The 19,504-nt window shown below is 42.4% G+C and overlaps 1 long non-coding RNA gene across 1 annotated transcript in view; it reads left to right on the top strand.

Annotated features, from left to right (window-relative positions):
- Positions 1-14,069, top strand: part of LOC134358658 (uncharacterized) — a 107,553-nt gene extending 93,484 nt beyond the window's left edge. The window contains exon 3 of the long non-coding RNA XR_010020917.1: positions 13,469-14,069. This is a non-coding gene — a long non-coding RNA (uncharacterized LOC134358658). The remainder of the gene's footprint in view (positions 1-13,468) is intronic.
- The last annotated feature ends 5,435 nt before the right edge of the window (positions 14,070-19,504 follow it).

The raw sequence follows: 19,504 nt of genomic DNA, 5'->3' as shown, positions 1-19,504 counted from the left end.
AAGAGCAACACGACACTTCTGTATTTGACACATCATGACAAATCTAGACTGAAGAAATCATATTACTTCCAGGCTTAGCCTGCTCATTATTGCTGTTCATTACTGTAGTACAGTGTTAGTAGTACTAACACTGGTAATGGAGGCAGTAGATAGGGCAGTCCAGTGCTCCGATTGTAAGATGTGGGAAGTTAGGGACAGCACAATTGTCTCTGATGACTACACCTGCAAAAGGTGCATCCATCTGCAGCTCCTGTCAAACCAAGTTAGGGAACTGGAGCTGGATGAACTTCAGATCATTCGGGAGGCAGAGGCAGTAATAGATCGGAGTTTCAAGAAGACAGTCACCCCTAAATGTCAGGAGACAGGTGACTGTCAGGAGAGGGAAGGAGAATAGACAGAAAGAGCAGAGCACCCCTGCGGCCATTCCTATCAACAATAAGTATACCGTTGATGGGGACAATCTACCAGGGACAAGTTGTAGTGGTCGCATCTCTGGCACCGAGATTGGACCCTCAGCTCAGAAAGGAAGGAGGGAAAAGAGGAGAGCAGTAGTGATAGGGGATTCGATAGTTAGAGGGACAGGTGAAAGGTTCTGTGGGAGAGATCAAGAATCCCAGATGGTCTGTTGCCTCCCTGGTGCCAGGGTCCGCAATATCTCGGATCACATTCTCATAGTCATAGTCCTAGTCATAGTCATACTTTATTGATCCTGGGGGAAATTGGTTTTCATTACAGTTGCATCATAAATAATTAAATAGTAATAAAACCATAAATAGTTAAATAGTAATATGTAAATTATGCCAGGAAATAAGTCCAGGACCAGCCTATTGGCTCAGGTTGTCTGACCCTCCAAAGGAGGAGTTGTAAAGTTTGATGGCCACAGGCAGGAATGACTTCCTATGATGCTCAGTGTTGCATCTCAGTGGAATGAGTCTCTGGCTGAATGTACTCCTGTGCCCACCCAGTACATTATGTAGTGGATGGGAGACATTGATCACGATGGCATGCAACTTGGACAGCATCCTCTTTTCAGACACCACCGTCAGAGAGTCCAGTTCCATCCCCACAACATCACTGGCCTTACGAATGAGTTTGTTGATTCTGTTGTTGTCTGTTACCCTCAGCCTGCTGCCCCAGCACACTACAGCAAACCTGATCGCACTGGCCACCACAGACTCGTAGAACATCCTCAGCATCGTCCGGCAGATGTTAAAGGACCTCAGTCTCCTCAGGAAATAGAGACGGCTCTGACCCTTCTTGTAGACAGCCTCAGTGTTCTTTGACCAGTCCAGTTTATTGTCAATTCATATCCCCAGGTATTTGTAATCTTCCACCATGTTCACACTGACCCCCTACCCCCGGATGGAAACAGGGGTCACTGGTACCTTAGCTCTCCTCAGGTCTACCACCAGCTCCTTAGTATTTTCACATTAAGCTGCAGATAATTCTGCTCACACCATGTGAGAAAGTTTCCTACAGTAGCCCTGTGCTCAGCCTCATCTACCTTGCTGATGCATCCAACTATGGCAGTCATCAGAAAACTTCTGAAGATGACAAGACTCTGTGCTGTAGTTGAAGTCCGAGGTGTAAATGGTGAAGAGAAAGGGAGACAAGACAGTCCCCTGTGGAGCCCCAGTGCTGCTGATCACTCTGTCGGACACACAGTGTTGCAAGCACATGTACTGTGGTCTGCCAGTCAGGTAATCAAGAATCCATGATACCAGGGAAGCATCCACTTGCATCACTGTCAGCTTCTCCCCCAGCAGAGCAGGGCGGATGGTGTTGAACGCACTGGAGAAGTCAAAAAACATGACCCTCAAAGTGCTCGCTGGCTTGTCCAGGTGGGCATAGACATGGTTCAGCAGGTCTGACAGTGGCATTCTCGGTATTCTCAGGAGAGAGGGTGAGCAGCCAGATGTTGTGGTCCATGTGGGGACCAATGACATAGATAGGAGTAGGGATGAGGTCTTGAAGAAGGAATATAGGGAGTTAGGAAAGAAGTTAAAAAGCAGGACCTCAAGGGTGGTAATCTCAGGATTGCTGCCTGTGCCACGGGACAGAGAGGGTAGGAACAGGAAGTTATGGCAGATGAATGCCTGGCTGAAGAGCTGGTGCAGGGGGCAGGGGTTCAGATTTCTGGATCGTTGGGATCTCTTCTGGGGAAGATCTGACCTGTACAAAAAGGACGGGGTGCACCTGAACTGGAAAGGGACCAATATCCTGGCGGGCAGGTTTGCTAGAGCTGTTGGGGAGGGTTCAAACTAGTTTGGCAGGGGGTTGGGAATCAGAATGTGAGTGCAGAGATTAGGGTAGAAGGACAAGGGAATGATGCCTGAGTTGGTGAGGAAGGATAAGCAGGGGACAAAACATAAATGTAGCCAGTTAGAGGGGTTGAAATGTGTCTATTCCAACGCTAGGAGTATTAGGAATAAAGGGGATGAACTTAGAGCATGGATCAGTACATGGAACTACAATGTTGTGGCCGTTACTGAAACTTGGCTGGGGGAAGGGCAGGATTGGCTGATGCAGGTACTGGAGTTTAGGTGTTTTAAAAGGAACAGGATGGGAGGTAGAAAGGTGGGGGGGGGGAATAGCATTACTGATCAGGGATAGTATCACGTCTATAGAAAGGGAGGATGCTGCAGAGGGGGTGTCCACTGAGTCAGTGTGGGTGGAAGTCAGAAATAAGAAGGGATCAATCTCTGTGCTGGGAGTAGTCTATAGGCCCCCAAATAGCCCTTGGGACACTGAGGAACAGATAAGCAGGCAGATTTTAAAATGGTGCAGGAAATACAGGGTTGTAGTTATGGGTGATTTCAGCTTCCCTCATATTGACTGGCACCTCCTGACTGCAAGGGGGGTAGATGGGGCTTAATTTCTCAAGTGTGTTCAAGAAGGATTCCTGACACAGTATGTGGACTAGCCGACGGGAGAAGAGGTTATATAAGAAGCAGGAAGCAGGAGGGGCTCATGAGAAATATAGGGTAGCCAAGAAGGAGCTTAAGAAAGGACTTAGGAGAGCTTGAAGGGGGCATGAGAAGGCCTTGGCACGTAGGATTAAGGAGAACCCCAAGGCATTCTATGCACATGTGAAGAACAGAAGGATGACAAGAATGAAGGTGGGGCCTTTAAAAGATAAAGAAGGCAACTTGTGCCTGGAGGCGGAGAAGGTTGGGGAGGTCCTAAATGAATACTTTGCTTCAGTATTCACAAGTGAAAAGGACCTTGATCAGGGTGAGGTCGAAATAGAACAGGCCTGTGTGCTGGACAATGTGGAGATTAAGGAAGAAGAAATGTTGGATCTTCTTAAAAACATCAAGATTGGTAAATCCCCAGGGCTGGACATGACATACCCCAGGTTGCTGTGGGAAGTGAGAAAAGAGATTGCCGGAGCAGTAGCTATGATCTTTGAATCCTCTTTGGCTGCAGGGGAGGTGCTGGAGGATTGGAGAATGACAAGTGTAGTTCCCTTGTTTAAAAAGGTAATAGGGAGAATCCTGGGAACTACAGACCAGTGAGTCTTACGTTGTTGGTCTGGAAACTATTGGAAAGGATTCTTAAGGATAGGATCTACAAGCATTTGGAGTACAGTCTACTCAAGGATAGTCAACATGGCTTTGTGAAGGGAAGGTCGTGCCTCACGAGCCTAATTGAGTTTTTTGAAGAGTTAACAAAAGAAATTGATGAGGGCAGGGAGGTAGATGTGGTCTACATGGATTTTAGCAAGGCATTTGACAAGGTCCCCCACAAGAAACTCATCCAGAAAGTCATGAGGCATGGAATCAGTGCAACCTCGGCTGTTTGGATAAAAAATTGGCTTACAGGAAGAAAGCGGAGGGCAGCAGTGGAAGGAAAGAATTCTGCCTGGAGGTTGGTGACTGGTAGAGTGCTGCAAGGATCTGTCCTGGGACCCCTGCTCTTTGTGATTTTTATAAGTGACCTGGATAAAGAGACGGAAAGATGGATGAATAAGTTTTCGGATGACACGAAGATTGGAGGAGTTGTGGATGGAGCTGTAGGTTGTCGAAGATTACAAGAGGGTATAGACAGGATGCAGAACTGGGCAGAAAAGTGGCAGATGGAGTTCAATCTGGATAAGTGTGAGGTTATCTTTTGGAAAGACAAACCAGAAGGCTGAGTACAGGGTTAATGGTCGGTTACTTAAGAGTGTGGACGAACAGAGTGGCCTTGGGGTTCAAATCCATACATCCCTCAAGGTCGCTGCACAGGTTGATAGGATAGTTAAGAAGGCCTATGGGACCCCTATTAATGGGGATTGAGTTCAAGAGTAGAGAGGTCATGTTGCAACTCTACATATCTCTGGTGAGACCACACTTAAGAGTATTGTGTTCAGTTCTGGTCACCTCATTATAGGAAGGATGTGGAAGCTATGGAGAGGGTGCAGAGGAGATTTACCAGGATGTAGCCTGGATTGGAAAACAAGTCTTATGAGAAAAGGTTAGCAGAGCTGGGACTTTTCTCTTTGGAGCATAGAAGGATGAGAGGGGACTTGATAGTCTACAAGATTATGAGAGGCATAGATAGGGTGGATAGCCAGTACCTGTTTCCCAAGGCACAAATAGAAAACACCAGAGGGCATATAGAAACATAGAAAACATAGAAAATATGTGCAGGAGTAGGCCATTCAGCCCTTCGAGCCTGCACCGCCATTTATTATGATCATGGCTGATCATCCAACTCAGAACCCTGCACCAGCCTTCCCTCCATACCCTCTGATCCCCCTAGCCACAAGGGCCATATCTAACTCCCTCTTAAATATAGCCAATGAACTGGCCTCAACTGTTTCCTGTGGCAGAGAATTCCACAGAATCACCACTCTCTGTGTGAAGAAGTTTTTCCTAATCTCAGTCCTAAAAGGCTTCGCCTTTATCCTCAAACTGTGACCCCTCGTTCTGGACTTCCCCAACATCGGGAGCAATCTTCCTGCATCTAGTCTGTCCAATCCCTTTAGGATTTTATACGTTTCAATAAGATCCCCCCTCAATCTTCTAAATTCCAATGAGTACAAGCCTAGTTCATCAAGTCTTTCTTCATATGAAAGTCCTGCCATCCCAGGAATCAATCCAGTGAACCTTCTTTGTACTCCCTCTATGGCAAGGATGTCTTTCCTCAGATTAGGGGACCAAAACTGCACACAATACTCCAGGTGTGGTCTCACCAAGGCCTTGTACAACTGCAGTAGTACCTCCCTGCTCCTGTACTCGAATCCTCTCGCTATAAGTGCCAGCATACCATTCGCCTTTTTCACCACCTGCTGTACCTGCATGCCCACTTTCGATGACTGGTGTATAATCACACCCAGGTCTCGTTGCACCTCCCCTTTTCCTAATCGGCCACCATTCAGATAATAATCTGTTTTCCTATTTTTGCCACCAAAGTGGATAACTTCACATTTATCCACATTAAATTGCCTCTGCCATGAATTTGCCCATTCACCCAACCTATCCAAGTCACCCTGCATCCTCTTAGCATCCTCCTCACAGCTAACACTGCTGCCCAGCTTCGTGTCATCCGCAAACTTGGAGATGCTGCATTTAATTCCCTCATCCAAGTCATTAATATATATTGTAAACAACTGGGGTCCCAGCACTGAGCCTTGCGGTACCCCACTAGTCACTGCCTGCCGTTCTGAAAAGGTCCCGTTTATTCTCACTCTTTGCTTCCTGTCTGCTAACCAATTCTCTATCCACATCAATACCTTACCCCCAATACCATGTGCTTTAAGTTTGCACACTAATCTCCTGTGTGGGACCTTGTCAAAAGCCTTTTGAAAATCCAAATATACCACATCCACTGGTTCTCCCCTATCCACTCTACTAGTTACATCCTCAAAAAATTCTATGAGATTCGTCAGACATGATTTTCCTTTCACAAATCCATGCTGACTTTGTCCGATGATTTCACCGCTTTCCAAATGTACTGTTATCACATCTTTGGTAACACTCCAGCAGTTTCCCCACCACCGACGTTAGGCTAACCGGTCTATAATTCCCCGGTTTCTCTCTCCCTCCTTTTTTAAAAAGTGGGGTTACATTAGCCACCCTCCAATCCTCAGGAACTAGTCCAGAATCTAAAGAGTTTTGAAAAATTATCACTAATGCATCCACTATTTCTTGGGCTACTTCCTTAAGCACTCTGGGATGCAGACCATCTGGCCCTGGGGATTTATCTGCCTTTAATCCCTTCAATTTACCCAACACACTTCCCTACTAACATGTATTTCGCTCAGTTCCTCCATCTCACTGGACCCTCTGTCCCCTACTATTCTTGGAAGGTTATTTATGTCCTCCTTAGTGAAGACAGAACCAAAGTAATTATTCAATTAGTCTGCCATGTCCTTGCTCCCCATAATCAATTCACCTGTTTCTGTCTGCAGGGGACCTACATTTGTCTTTACCAGTCTTTTCCTTTTTACATATCTATAAAAGCTTTTACAGTCAGTTTTTATGTTCCCTGCCAGTTTTCTCTCATAATCTTTTTTCCCCTTCCTAATTAAGCCCTTAGTCCTCCTCTGCTGAACTCTGAATTTCTCCCAGTCCTCAGGTGAGCCACTATTTCTGGCTAATTTGTATGCTTCGTCTTTGGAATTGATACTATCCCTAATTTCTCTTGTCAGCCACGGGTGCACTACCTTCCTTGATTTATCCTTTTGCTAAACTGGGATGAACAATTGTTGTAGTTCATCCATGCAATCTTTAAATGCTTGCCATTGCATATCCACTGTCAATCCTTTAAGTGTCATTTGCCAGTCTATCTTAGCTAATTCACGTCTCATACCTTCAAAGGTACCCCTCTTTAAGTTCAGAACCTTTGTTTCTGAATTAACTATGTCACTCTCCATCTTAATGAAGAATTCCACCATATTATGGTCACTCTTACCCAAGGGGCCTCTCACAACAAGATTGCTAATTAACCCTTCCTCATTGCTCAAAACCCAGTCTAGAATAGCCTGCTCTCTAGTTGGTTCCTCGACATGTTGGTTCAAAAAACCATCTTATGTACAAAGTTAAGGGAGGGAAGTTTAGGGGAGACATCAGGGGTAAGTTTTTTTACACAGAGGGTTGTGGGTGCCTGGAATGACTTGCCAGGGATGGTGGTGGAGGCTAAAACATTAGGGGTATTTAAGAGCCTCTTGGACAGGCAAATGGATGAAAGAAAAATAGAGGGTTATGGGATCGTGTGGGTTTAGTACATTTTTTTAGAAATAGATGGATCGGCACAACATCGAGGGCCAAAGGGCCTGTACTGTGCAGCAGTAGTCTGGTGTCTAATACAGTTCCCATACTCTAATCACACAGTGATACAATTCCTGTGAATTAGGGTATAGCATTCAATGGGGTAAAATTCAGAATATAGTCTTGACCACATTTCCCTAGACCACAGCTCAACTGAGATATCACAGCTCTACTTATCGAGTTTCAGGCAGAGAGACAGGGTTTGCCTGTGCTGTGATGATGTCAAAACTATCTCCTTTATTGATCACAGCCCTTGAGGTTGGAGTTAAAAAAAAATGGTGATTGACTGTGCTCCTTAATAAAAATGGCAGAAGCAGAGCAAAAGAAAAAGATGCAGACAGTATAGTGTGGAGTACTACACACAAAATCCTGGAGATGGTCCTCATCAAGATGGTCTCAGCCTTAAATGTCAACTGTTAACTCTTTTCCATGGATGCTGCCTGGCCTGCTGAATTCCTTCAGCATTTTGTGTGTATTATTTTGATTTCCAGCATCTGCAGATTTTTCTCTTGCATAATGTGGAGTACCTTAAGTATGGATTTATACCAGCACCAAGTAACCAACAACAGCCAAGGAGTCTGTTGTGTGGGCAAAAGCTTTTTCTTTTCTTTACTTTCTTTTTCAATCTTTTTATTAGTTTCATAATAATAAACATAGAATAATATTGATGCAAAGTTATTGGGAATACATTGTTGTAATTGATCTTGATGCAAAATGACTGTGCTGAAGCCAAGGTTAAAAAAAAATCATGTAAGTGCTTTTAGTTGCAGAAAGAAATCTCTAAATGCTACCCTGCACTATGGACAAGGGTTAAGATGTTCTTTGTTGCCTTTGTAACATCGTACATAGTGAAGCACATTTTCAGTGCAGTTGCCCGTCTTCTTTCAAAGCAACAAATCAGTCTGTAAATTACTGAACATGGGGTTCTGAGACGACTCCTGAGTGACGATCAGCCTAATGTTGAGAAACTGTACCAAACCCATCCATTTCAATGAAAAATGAAAACGCAATTAAGTAGTGAATAGTTGAACTACTAATGACCATATAACAATTACAGCATGGAAATGGGCCATCTCGGCCTTTCTAGTCCGTGCCGAACACTTACTTTCACCTAGTCCCACCAACCTGCACTCAGCCCATAACCCTCCGTTCCTTCCCTGCCCATATAACTATCCAATTTAACTTTAAATTACAACATCAAACCTGCTTCAACCACTTCTGCTGGAAGCTCATTCCACACAGCTATCACTTTCTGAGTAAAGAAGTTCCCCCTCATGTTACCCCTAAACTTTTACCCCTTAACTCTCAACTCATGTCCTCTTGTTTGAATGTCCCCTACTCTCAATGGGAAAAGCCTATCCACGTCAACTCTACCTATCCCCTTCATAATTTTAAATACCTCTATCAAGTCCCCCTTCAACCTTCTATGCTCCGAAGAATAAAGACCCAACTTGTTCAACCTTTCTCTGTAACTTAGGTGATGAAACCCAGGTAACATTCTAGTAAATCTCTTCTGTACTCTCTCTATTTTGTTGACATCTTTCCTATGATTTGGTGACCAGAACTGTACACAATACTCCAAATTTGGCCTTACCAATGCTTTGTACAATTTCAACATTACATCCCAACTCCTACACTCAATGCTCTGATTTATAAAGGCCAGCATACCAAAAGCTTTCTTCACTACCCTATCCACGAGATTCCACCTTCAGGGAACTATGCACCATTATTCCTAGATCCCTCTGTTCTACTGCGTTCTTCAATGCCCTACCATTTACCATGTATGTCCTATTTTGATTAGTCCTACCAAAATGTAGCACCTCACATTTTTCAGCAATAAACTTCATCTGTCATCTTTCAGCCCACTCTTCTAACTGGCCTAAATCTCTCTGCAAGCTTTGAAAACCTACTTCATTATCCACAACTCCATCTATCTTAGTATCATCTGCATACTTACTAATCCAATTTACCACCCCATCATCCAGATCATTAATGTATATGACAAACAACATTGGACCCAGTACAGATCCCTGAGGCACACCACTAGTCACCGGCCTCCAATCTGACAAACAGTTATCCACCACTACTCTCTGGCGTCTCCCATCCAGCCACTGCTGAATCCATGTTACTACTTCAATATTAATACCTAATGATTGAACCTTCCTAACTAACCTTCCATGTGGAACCTTGTCAAAGGCCTTACTGAAGTCCATATAGACAAAATCCCCACTTTACCTTTGTCAACTTTCTTAGTAACCTCTTCAAAAAATTCAATAAGATTTGTCAAACATGACCTTCCACACACAAATCCATGTTGACTGTTCCTAATCAGACCCTGTCTATCCAGATAATTATGTATACCATCTCCAAGAATACTTTCCATCAATTTACACACCACTGACGTCAAACTCATAGGCCGATAATTGCTAGGTTTACTCTTAGAACCCTTTTTAAACTATGGAACAACATGAGCAATACGTCAATCCTCTGGCACCATCCCCGTTTCTAATGACATTTGAAATATTTTTGTCAGAGTCCCTGCTATTTCCACACTAACTTCCCTCAAGGTCCTAGGGAGTATCCTGTCAGGACCCGGAGACTTATCTACTTTTATATTCCTTAAAAGTGCCAGTACTTCCTCTTCTTTAATCATCATACTTTCCATAACTTCCCTCCCTGTTTCCCTTACCTTACAATTCAATATCCTTGTCCTTAGTGAATACCGAAGAAAAGAAATTGTTCAGAATCTCCCCCATCTCTTTTGGCTCCACACATAGCTGTCCACTCTGATTCTCTAAGAGACTAGATTTATCCCTCACTATCCTTCTGTTATTAATATAACTGTGGAAACCCTTTGGATTTATTTTCACCTTACTTGCCAAAGCAACCTCATATCTTCTTTTAGCTTTTCTCATTTCTTTCTTAAGATTCTTTTAACATTCTTTATATTCCTCGAGCATCTTATTTACTTCATGCTACCTATATTTATTGTAGATATCTCTCTTTTTCCGAACCAAGTTTCCAATATCCCTTGAAAACCATGGCTCTCAAACTTTTAACCTTTCCTTTCAACCTAACAGGAACAAAGATTCTGTACCCTCAAAATTTCACCTTTAAATGACCTCCATTTCTCTATTACATCTTTTCCATAAAACAAATTGTCCCAATCCACTCCTTCTAAATCCTTTCACATCTCCTCAAAGTTAGCCTTTCTCCAATTAAAAATCTTAACCCTGGGTCCAGACCTATCCTTCTCCATAATTATATTGAAACTAATGGCATTGTGATCACTGGATCCAAAGTACTCCCCAACACAAACCTCCATCACTTGACCTATCTCACTCCCTAACAGGAGATCCAAAACTGCCCCTTCTCTAGTTGGTACCTCTATGTATTGCTGCAAAAAACTATCCTGCACACATTTTACAAACTCCAAACCATCCAGCCCTTTTACAGTATGGGCTTCCCAGTCTATGTGTGAAAAATGAAAATTTCCCACAATCACAGCCTTGTGCTTACTACAAATATCTGTCACCTCCTTAGAAATTTGCTCCTCCAATTCTCGCTCCCCATTTGGTGGTCTATAATACACCCCTATAAGTGTTACTACACTTTTCCCATTCCTCAATTCCACCCAAATAGCCTCCCTAGACGAGCCCTCTAATCTATCCTGCTAGAGCACTGCTGTAATATTTTCTCTGACAAGCATTGCAGCACTTGCCCCTCTTGTCCCTCCGATTCTATCACACTTGAAGCAATGAAATCCAGGAATATTTAGTTGCCAATCACACCCCTCCTGTAATCATGTTTCACTAATAGCCACTACATCATACTTCCAGGTATCAATCCATGTTTCAAGCTCATCCACCTTTCTTATAATGCTCCTAGCATTAAAATAAATGCATTTAAGAAATTTTCCACCTCTTACTCGCTGTTTATCACTAACGATGCCAACAACTTTACTATTTTCTTTTTCTTCCTTCTCCCCTAAATCTGTTCCTACACTTTAGTTCTCCTCCCCCCTTGTATATAGTTTACATCCACCGGAGTCTCTCTAGCAAACCTACCTGCAAGAATATTTGTTCCCCTCCAGTTCAGGTGTAAACCATCCCACCTTCCCTGGAAAACTGCCCAATTGTCAAAAATCTACACTCTAAAATTGTTGATAAAAATTGTTATTACTGTAATTTTAAAAATTTGTAGCTTTAAATACATTTCAATAATTTTTGCAATTATTTGTTACTGCTTTGAATTTACAGTGTCTATTTTCTATCACTCTGCATCGCAAATCAAAATTCTCTATAGTTTTGATGTAATAACTGGAAAAGGAGAAGGGGCAACTGGGGATCTGGACTGGGAGCCAAGGGGGCAGTAGTCCAAAAATGCTTGGGAACCACTGGTTGAAAAGGATTGAACCAGGCACCCAAAATTAGCGATCTGAGGGCTGACAAATACACAAATATCCCAATTATGCCTGTGGCTGTGTTTTGTGTGCTGAGTGACAATATCAGTTTGGCCTACAAGTTTCCTTGAACTTGGAACCAATAATGCAAAGTAACTTACCAGTGTTGCCTGTTTTGATGTAGGCCAACTAACAAATGCTATTGTCTTGCACTTAGCTCATGCATACAAAAAGGTCTCATGTCAGATTGCTTTGCGAGCCATATTGCATGAGCAGCTGGCATCCTGCTGTTAGCCAGTAGCCTATGCTCTGTAGCAGCACTGTTTATTTACAATAGTGTCCTTTTAACTTCAAGCTGGATTTTGCTTGTAATTCACATTAAGAGCAGAAGAGTCATAGAGGGCAATACGAGAACAGGCCCTTCTACGCAAATGGTCTATGCCGAACAAAATTCTCATCCAAGCTAATCCCTTGTGCCTATGTTTGGCCCATATCCCTCTTAACCTTTCCTTACCTGTGTACCTGTCCATGTACCCTTTAAATCCTGTTAGTGCATCTACCTTAACCCCTTCCTATAACAGCTCATTCTACATACTGACCACTCCCTGCGTGTAAAAGTTGTCCCTTTGATTCCTATTAAGTATCTTCCCCTTAACTTAAATCTATGTCTTCTATTCTTGATTCTCCTACCCTGGGGAAAAAAACAGAGTGTGTTCAACTTATCTATGCCCCTCATTATGTTATATACTGCTATAAGATCACCCCTCATTCTCCTATGATCCTATGAACGAAATCCCAATCTGTTCAGCCTGTCTCTGTAAGTCAGTCACTTGAGTCCTTGTAAGATTTTTCTGCATTCCAGCTTAAAGGCATCTTTCCAAAAGCAGGGTAACCAGAACTGAACACAATATTCCAAATGTTATGTTAGCATTTCCAACATAACATGACGACTTCCATCTTCAATGCTTTGACTTATGAAGGTCAGCATGCCAAAAGTCACTTTTACCAGTCTAATAAATCACACAAAATGCTGGAGGAACGGCAGTCCAGGCAGTATCTATGGATTGTTGATATTTCAGGCCAAGACCCTTCACCAGGACTTCACCATCCTGTCTGCCTCTGAGTAGTTCCAATTTAAAATAAATCCTGGTATATTCACATAATTCCATAACTTCTGAATCCCTAACAAAAGTTAATTAATGCCTGCCAATACTCCTGCAATTTTGCCCACTTCCTCCTCTTCCCTATCCCCCAACTGATCACCTTTCTGCTCTCCTTCTGGTCTTCTTCATGATGTTTCACAGTCCTGTTGTCCTTCGTGCCTCTCCTCACCAGCCCCATGTCACTCTCTGTACCTTCCCTTCCCTTGCTTTCCACCTGCCTCAGTCCTGCCAAGAGACAAGGTAGTCATTCAGCTCTGTGGACAGAGAACTAGAGTTAATGTATCTGAATCAGATTTAATTTGGATGTGCTAACATATTAACATATGACATGAAGCACTACAATATGCATAGACTCAAAAATTTATAAATTATAAAAATAAATCAATAGTGTCAACAGAAGGAATAACATGAGAGTGTTCATGGATCATCAGAAAACTGATGATGGACAGGAATAAAATTGTTTCTGAATCACCGAGTATGGATTTTCAGACTATGGTTTCACCTACTGAGTATTTCCAAAATTTCATGTTATATTTCTCTAATATGTTGCTTTTCATCATCACCTCTGCTCTTCCTAAAAGCATTTCTGCCTTGCTGTGGTGAGGTGAAAGGATATTTGTTTGACTGTTTCATTATTACCTCAACAGGCACTGTGACCTGATGGAACCAATGAGGCAAGTGAAATAAACTCTGAAGGCAACACCACATCATTTCAAGAAAAAATGAAAGCTATAAGAGAAAGCTGGAAGAATTCAGAAGGTCAAGCAGCATTTGTGGAGACAAAGATGTATGTCTATGTTTTTGGTCAAGATTCTGCATCAGGACTGAAGTGAAAATTTCAAGTTCAGTTGTTATTCAACCGTTCATAAATACCCACGAATACAGTCAGATGAAACAGCATTGCTTCAGATAATGGTGCAAAACACAGTAACAACAGTCATTCACATCACAAGGCATATATAGCGCATACACGACCATTGGATTGTAAGCTAACTGAAAGGAATGAGAAAAGATTGCCAGTATTTTGCAGTATGAGGGAGGAGTGGGACAGAAGCTGGTAGATGCAAATAGATGAGAGGGAAGATGCTGGGCACATGAAACCAGATGGAAATGGTAGGCGATGGAAAGGCCAAAATATGGGACAAGAAACATAGGTAGAGATGCAAGTGTGTGAGGGAAAAGAACACCAGGAGTGCAGATTATCGGAAAATAAAAAAAGATAATGTGGATACCGTTGGAATGTAAGCTACTCAAATAAATTATGTGATGTTATTCTTCCAGTCTGATTTGGTGTCACTGGTATTGGAGAAGGCCAAGAAATTGGACCCATTTTACTGGAGGTAGAAAATCTAGACATACGTTTAATTGTAATATGTATGCAGTCAGCATTATGAAGTTAAATAATTTAAACATGTTGAAAAAATGCTCTGGAAATACCAGCAGGAGGATATGTCAGTAAATTCTTCATTGCAACCAGAATAATTCTGCTCCTCCACCAACCTGCCTCATCACTTCACAAGCAAACATGCTGATACTGTCATGGTGCATTCGTGAAAGACTGGACCCTGGGGTGGAAGACAGCAAGCTTCCAGGAAGAGACAAAAACATGAGGTTAGACATCAGAATCAGAGCCTCAGAGGAGCAACTATGTAACACCATGAGGTAAGTCTCCCTCTCCAACACAAACCCACTCGTCCCAGGAGTTGCAGACAACAGGCTCACAAGTCAAACCAGGTGTAGAGGAATATGAGGACCCCAGGAAGAGATGGAGACAAGAGGGGCTTCTTCTTCTTCTTCCTTGAGTTTTTACAGCAGTTGGTATCCACACTGTTGCATTACTGCCATCTACAGGATTTATTGTCCCTCATTGTCCATTCACTCTAAGGTCGTGTTTCCAGTCCTGTCACCCTTAGAAAACTAAACAACCATTTCCTCCCCGATCACTGTCCCCACATTCCAATAAAACTTTAACACTGTTCTCTACCATCCTATTTTGTGTAATTGTTGTAACATTTGTTGTTTTTCCTGTGCAAATTCCCTGCGTGAAATAAGGATATTCTCTACTGTTTCAGTCTCCTGACATAGATCGCAAAAACCTGTTGGATGTTTATTTATGATGGCCAGAGTACCATTAAGATTGCTGTGCCCAATTCTCAGTCTACTTATAATTACTTGCTCCTTCCGCTTTACTCCCCTACTTCTTCCCATATCTACTCTGTTCTGAACTGAATGTAAATGTCTTCCTTTTATTGCTCTATCCCAATGCTGCTGCCACTGTTGATTTATCCTTCTCCACACTATGCTCTTCCCCTCTGATTTTGATAGTTTAATATTGACCTCTATAGATCCTTTTTTAGTTGCTGCTTTTGCCAGCCTATCTGCTGTCTCATTTCCCATAATACGCGAATGTGCTGGAACCCACATGAATACGATATTTTTGCCTTGTCTAGCCAGTCTTGAATTTGCAAACAGGATTTCATAAAGCAGATCCTGGTGACCTCTAGCTGTACCCACCTTAATGCTTGCAAGGGCCAATACAGAATCGCTACATATCACAATAATATCACAATCAACCTACTCACTCCATTCTAGTGCTAACAATATGGCAAACATTTCAACTGCATATACACTCAAGCAATCAGGCATTCTCTTGCTAATTTCCACTTGGTAACTTGGCACAACAATTGCAGACCCTGTTGCACCTGTTTCTGGACCCTTTGATCCATCTGTAAAAATCTGTATGTCTTTATATTTACATCCCCTATAACTATGATACTCACTGAGTATATCAGCCATCTTATTACTGTGTATAATCTTAAGTAACTCCAAATCTACAGAGGGATTTTCTAATACTCAGAAAGGTCTGACAGGCCACACCACACTTGGACAAAACTCTTTATCATATACACCCATATCTTTTGCTGTTTGCTCTCCTGTCCAGCCAAAACTTTCTTTTTGTGTCCTCTCCTTCTCCCAGCATGTCTGCAACACACTTTTTGTAGGATGGCTATCACCATGCCCCCTTAAGTTAATCCAGTAATTGGCCTCCAGCTGTTTCCGTCACAGTCCCAATGGCATTTCATTTGCTTCAACTTGGAGTGCACACACTGGGGAAGTTCTAACTGCTCCCAAGCACACCCTTAGAGCCTGAACTTGCATGATATCCGGTTCTGCTAGCATAGATTTTTCCGCAGACCTGTATACAATACTTCCATAGAGTAATCTTGATCTTATTAACGCTACATAAATATACCTCAGTGATGCAAAATCAGCACCCCATTCCAATCCAGCAAGACACCTCATGACATTTATCACATTCTTACATTTAGTAACTACATACCTAACATGTTCTTTCCATGTTAATCTCAAGTCAAAGTGCACTCCCAAAAACCGAAAACTTTCAACTCTCTCCAAGTTACTTCCATACAGATTCAAATTAAGTCCCAAGCTTTTTCGTTGTAAAGAACATGGCTTTTGTCTTCTCCACTGAAAATTTAACATCCCACTTTGTCCCTCACTCTTCAACTTGATTAATTCCATCTTGCATTTTCGTAACTATATGTTCAATATTTCTCCCTCTTTTCCACAAAGCCCCGTCATCTGCAAACAATGACCTCCCCACTTCCATTGGAATATTTACGAATATATCATTTATCAAAATGGAGAATAAAGTTGGATTCACTACACTCCCGAGTTGATAACTCTGATCCTACCTTCACCTGAATAGTTCTCCCGTTTAAAAAGTCCTGGTATTCTCCCTTCATCCCAGACTTTGTTATACAGAAGCAGTAGTTTCTCCAGAATTCCTTCACTCAGGTGTTTTATCATACTATAACATATTTCATCTTTAGCTGGTGCAGTCTTTCCTGTTTTATCTAGTGCCTTTCTTAATTCTCCTATGCTGGAAGGGACATCTTGCACACCATCAAGGTTAGTTTTCCTACATAAAGCCTCCATATTTTCAGCTTTTATTCTCTCTCTCTACCTCTTCTTCCCTTCTCAGACAAATTATCAGAACTATGTACCATAACAACTCTGCCTTGTCCTTATTTGTTACTGCAGTCACACTTCCATCAACCAGAACTGGGTACCTCCACTCTCTCCTGTCCCCTCCCATCCTTTTTATCATCCCCCACACCTCTCCTACTTGAGCTGTGTTTCCGATTGAATCACAATACTTTCTCCAATGCATCCTTTTAGCATGTCTTATTGTCCTCCTTACTACCACCTGAGCTTGTTTGTACTGAATCATATGTTAGAAATTATGAGTTCTTTTAACCAAATTAAATGCCTTATTTCTGTTTCTCACTGCTTCCTGACAATTATCATCCCACCATGGTACTACTCTCTTCTTTGCTCTTCCTTTACTTTCAGGAATGGATTCTAATGCAGTTGATATTATACCTTGTTTTAATATGCTGTCAAGTGTTTCTATATCCATTCCATCACTGACCGGACTTAGATAACTATCACTTTTTCCCAGAAATTTCTCCCAATTGGCTTTCTCAAGGATCCATTTCCCACCTGTATTCTCTGTGACCAATGAGGCAGAAATATTTATCTTGCACCAGATTGGGTAATGATCACTCCCTACAGTTCCTTCTTGGTGCACTAACCAATCACACACTGATGCAATGGAGTTTGATACTAATGTAAGATCAAACACAGATTCTTTACCTGTATAAACATCAATTCTAGTACTACTGCCATCATTTAGGCACACTAAATACTTCTCATCTAGCAACTCCTGTTACCTGACCATTGATGTCGGATCTGTCACTCCCCCATAATACATTATGTCCATTAAAATCACCACACCAAACAACGTTACTACTATTCTGCCCTTCTATCTCCTCAAGCTTATTTAACTCTAGTCTTTTGCATGGATTATAATTCACAATCACCAACTCTTTCCTTTCAGCCCATACTTTTACTACCACATACTCTTGTTCACTTCTTATACCTAGTATTCTATAAGGAATACCTTGCTTTACATAAGTTGCACATCCTCCTCCTCTCCCCTCTCTCCCGTCTCGCCTTACTGCCACATATCCATACAGGTTTCAGTACAAACCCAAATTAGGTTTTAACCAGGTCTCCTGGGTACACACAACATCTGGTTTTTCTCTCCTACTAGCCAGAAACTGCTTGAAATCTTGTCCGTTAGCAATCAGGCTTCTTGCATTCCATTGAAGTAAAATTATTAGTAATATCAACCCACGTATATTGTCTCTTGAATTGACTGTACACTGAGTTCATCGTTTACTTCTTCTCATTTTAATCCTGTCATACCCAAATGGTGCTCTGCTGCTTTCACAATAATCTGAATCCTTCCAGTTTTAAATTTGATCTCATAAGTTGCATTTACCACTCCTGCTATAAAGGTCACCAATTTCTTCTTCTCTATCCACGCATTCTTCTCATCTTGCCTTTCTTTAGCTGCCACTTGCTCTTTGCTACACCCTCCCTCATTCATTTTCTTCTGCCCTGCCAACTTGACTGCCTCAGCATATGAGACTTTTTCCTTCCCCCTTATCTGCTGCACCTCCACCTCTTTTTTCAACACTTCACATCCCCAGTACACTACACTATGGTTACCTCCACAATTACAGCACTTTGGTCTCACTCCCTCTCCACATTTTCCGTATTCATGTTCCCCACCACACCTTGCACATCTTCTCCTTCCTTTGCATACATTGGCCACATGCCCAAACTCCTGGCAATTGAAACACCTCATAGGTTTTGATATATATTCTCTTACACTGTATCTTAGAAATCCAAAATATAACTCCTTTGGAGGCACATTATCATCAAATTCTACTAGAACGGTTTCAGTCTCCCTTTTCTCTGCTCTCCTTGTCATTCTTTTCACTCTTCACTGAACCGTTCCGCCCCCTCAAGTTCTCCACTAGCTCCTTCATATTAACACTGAGGGGAAACCCGGAGATCACCCCCTTGCAACCATTGACCCTGTGTGCTCCAACTCTTACAACCCTGGATACTTTGACTTTCCCAGCATTAGTCACCTTCATTGCCTTCTCCATCTGCTCTTCAGATGTAAAAATTAAGAGCAGATGGAGAAGGCAATGAAGGTGACTAATCAGCAGGTTTCCATCTCCTAAAATTCTCGCATGGTTCACTTCCCCTACTTGTCCTCTGATAATTTTTGTTAGCTTAAGCAGATTGATTTTCTTTACTCCCCCTTCCCCCTCAAATCTTACCACTACATTTAGCTATTTTGCCCTCGGGCCCTTCTCAACTTCTCTTCCCTCACTTTCCGATCCACCTGCACTAGACCCACCTCCTTGCTTTCTCTTCCCACCCTTCATCTTCTTAGTCCCTCTCCCTCTCCCTACCTCTTCCCACTCAAACTCTGTGATGTTGCTATCACCATCAGTCTCCCTCCCTGCCCTCCTATCAGAGTTTGCAAGGAACCGTGTACAAATATCATTCCAGATCTATACAGGCCATCGGTCAATATTCCCACAGAATGTCCCCCACAACACCCCATGCCAGCCGTAGCCCTCTTCCCAGCACCAGAACCGAGAGTGCCACTGCAACCCTGTCAATGGAACTAAACTTCTGGACTCAAGCCTTTCAATTAGCAAGAAGCAACACCTCAATCTAATGACTGACCACTGACAAGAGGGCCTGCATGAAAGTTCTCTTTAAATAATCAAAGT

The sequence above is a fragment of the Mobula hypostoma genome, chromosome 2, assembly GCF_963921235.1.
Source record: "Mobula hypostoma chromosome 2, sMobHyp1.1, whole genome shotgun sequence".
NCBI lineage: Eukaryota > Metazoa > Chordata > Chondrichthyes > Myliobatiformes > Myliobatidae > Mobula > Mobula hypostoma.
Note: the sequence above shows the minus strand (reverse complement) of the source record. Positions and strands in the feature narration are given on the sequence as shown.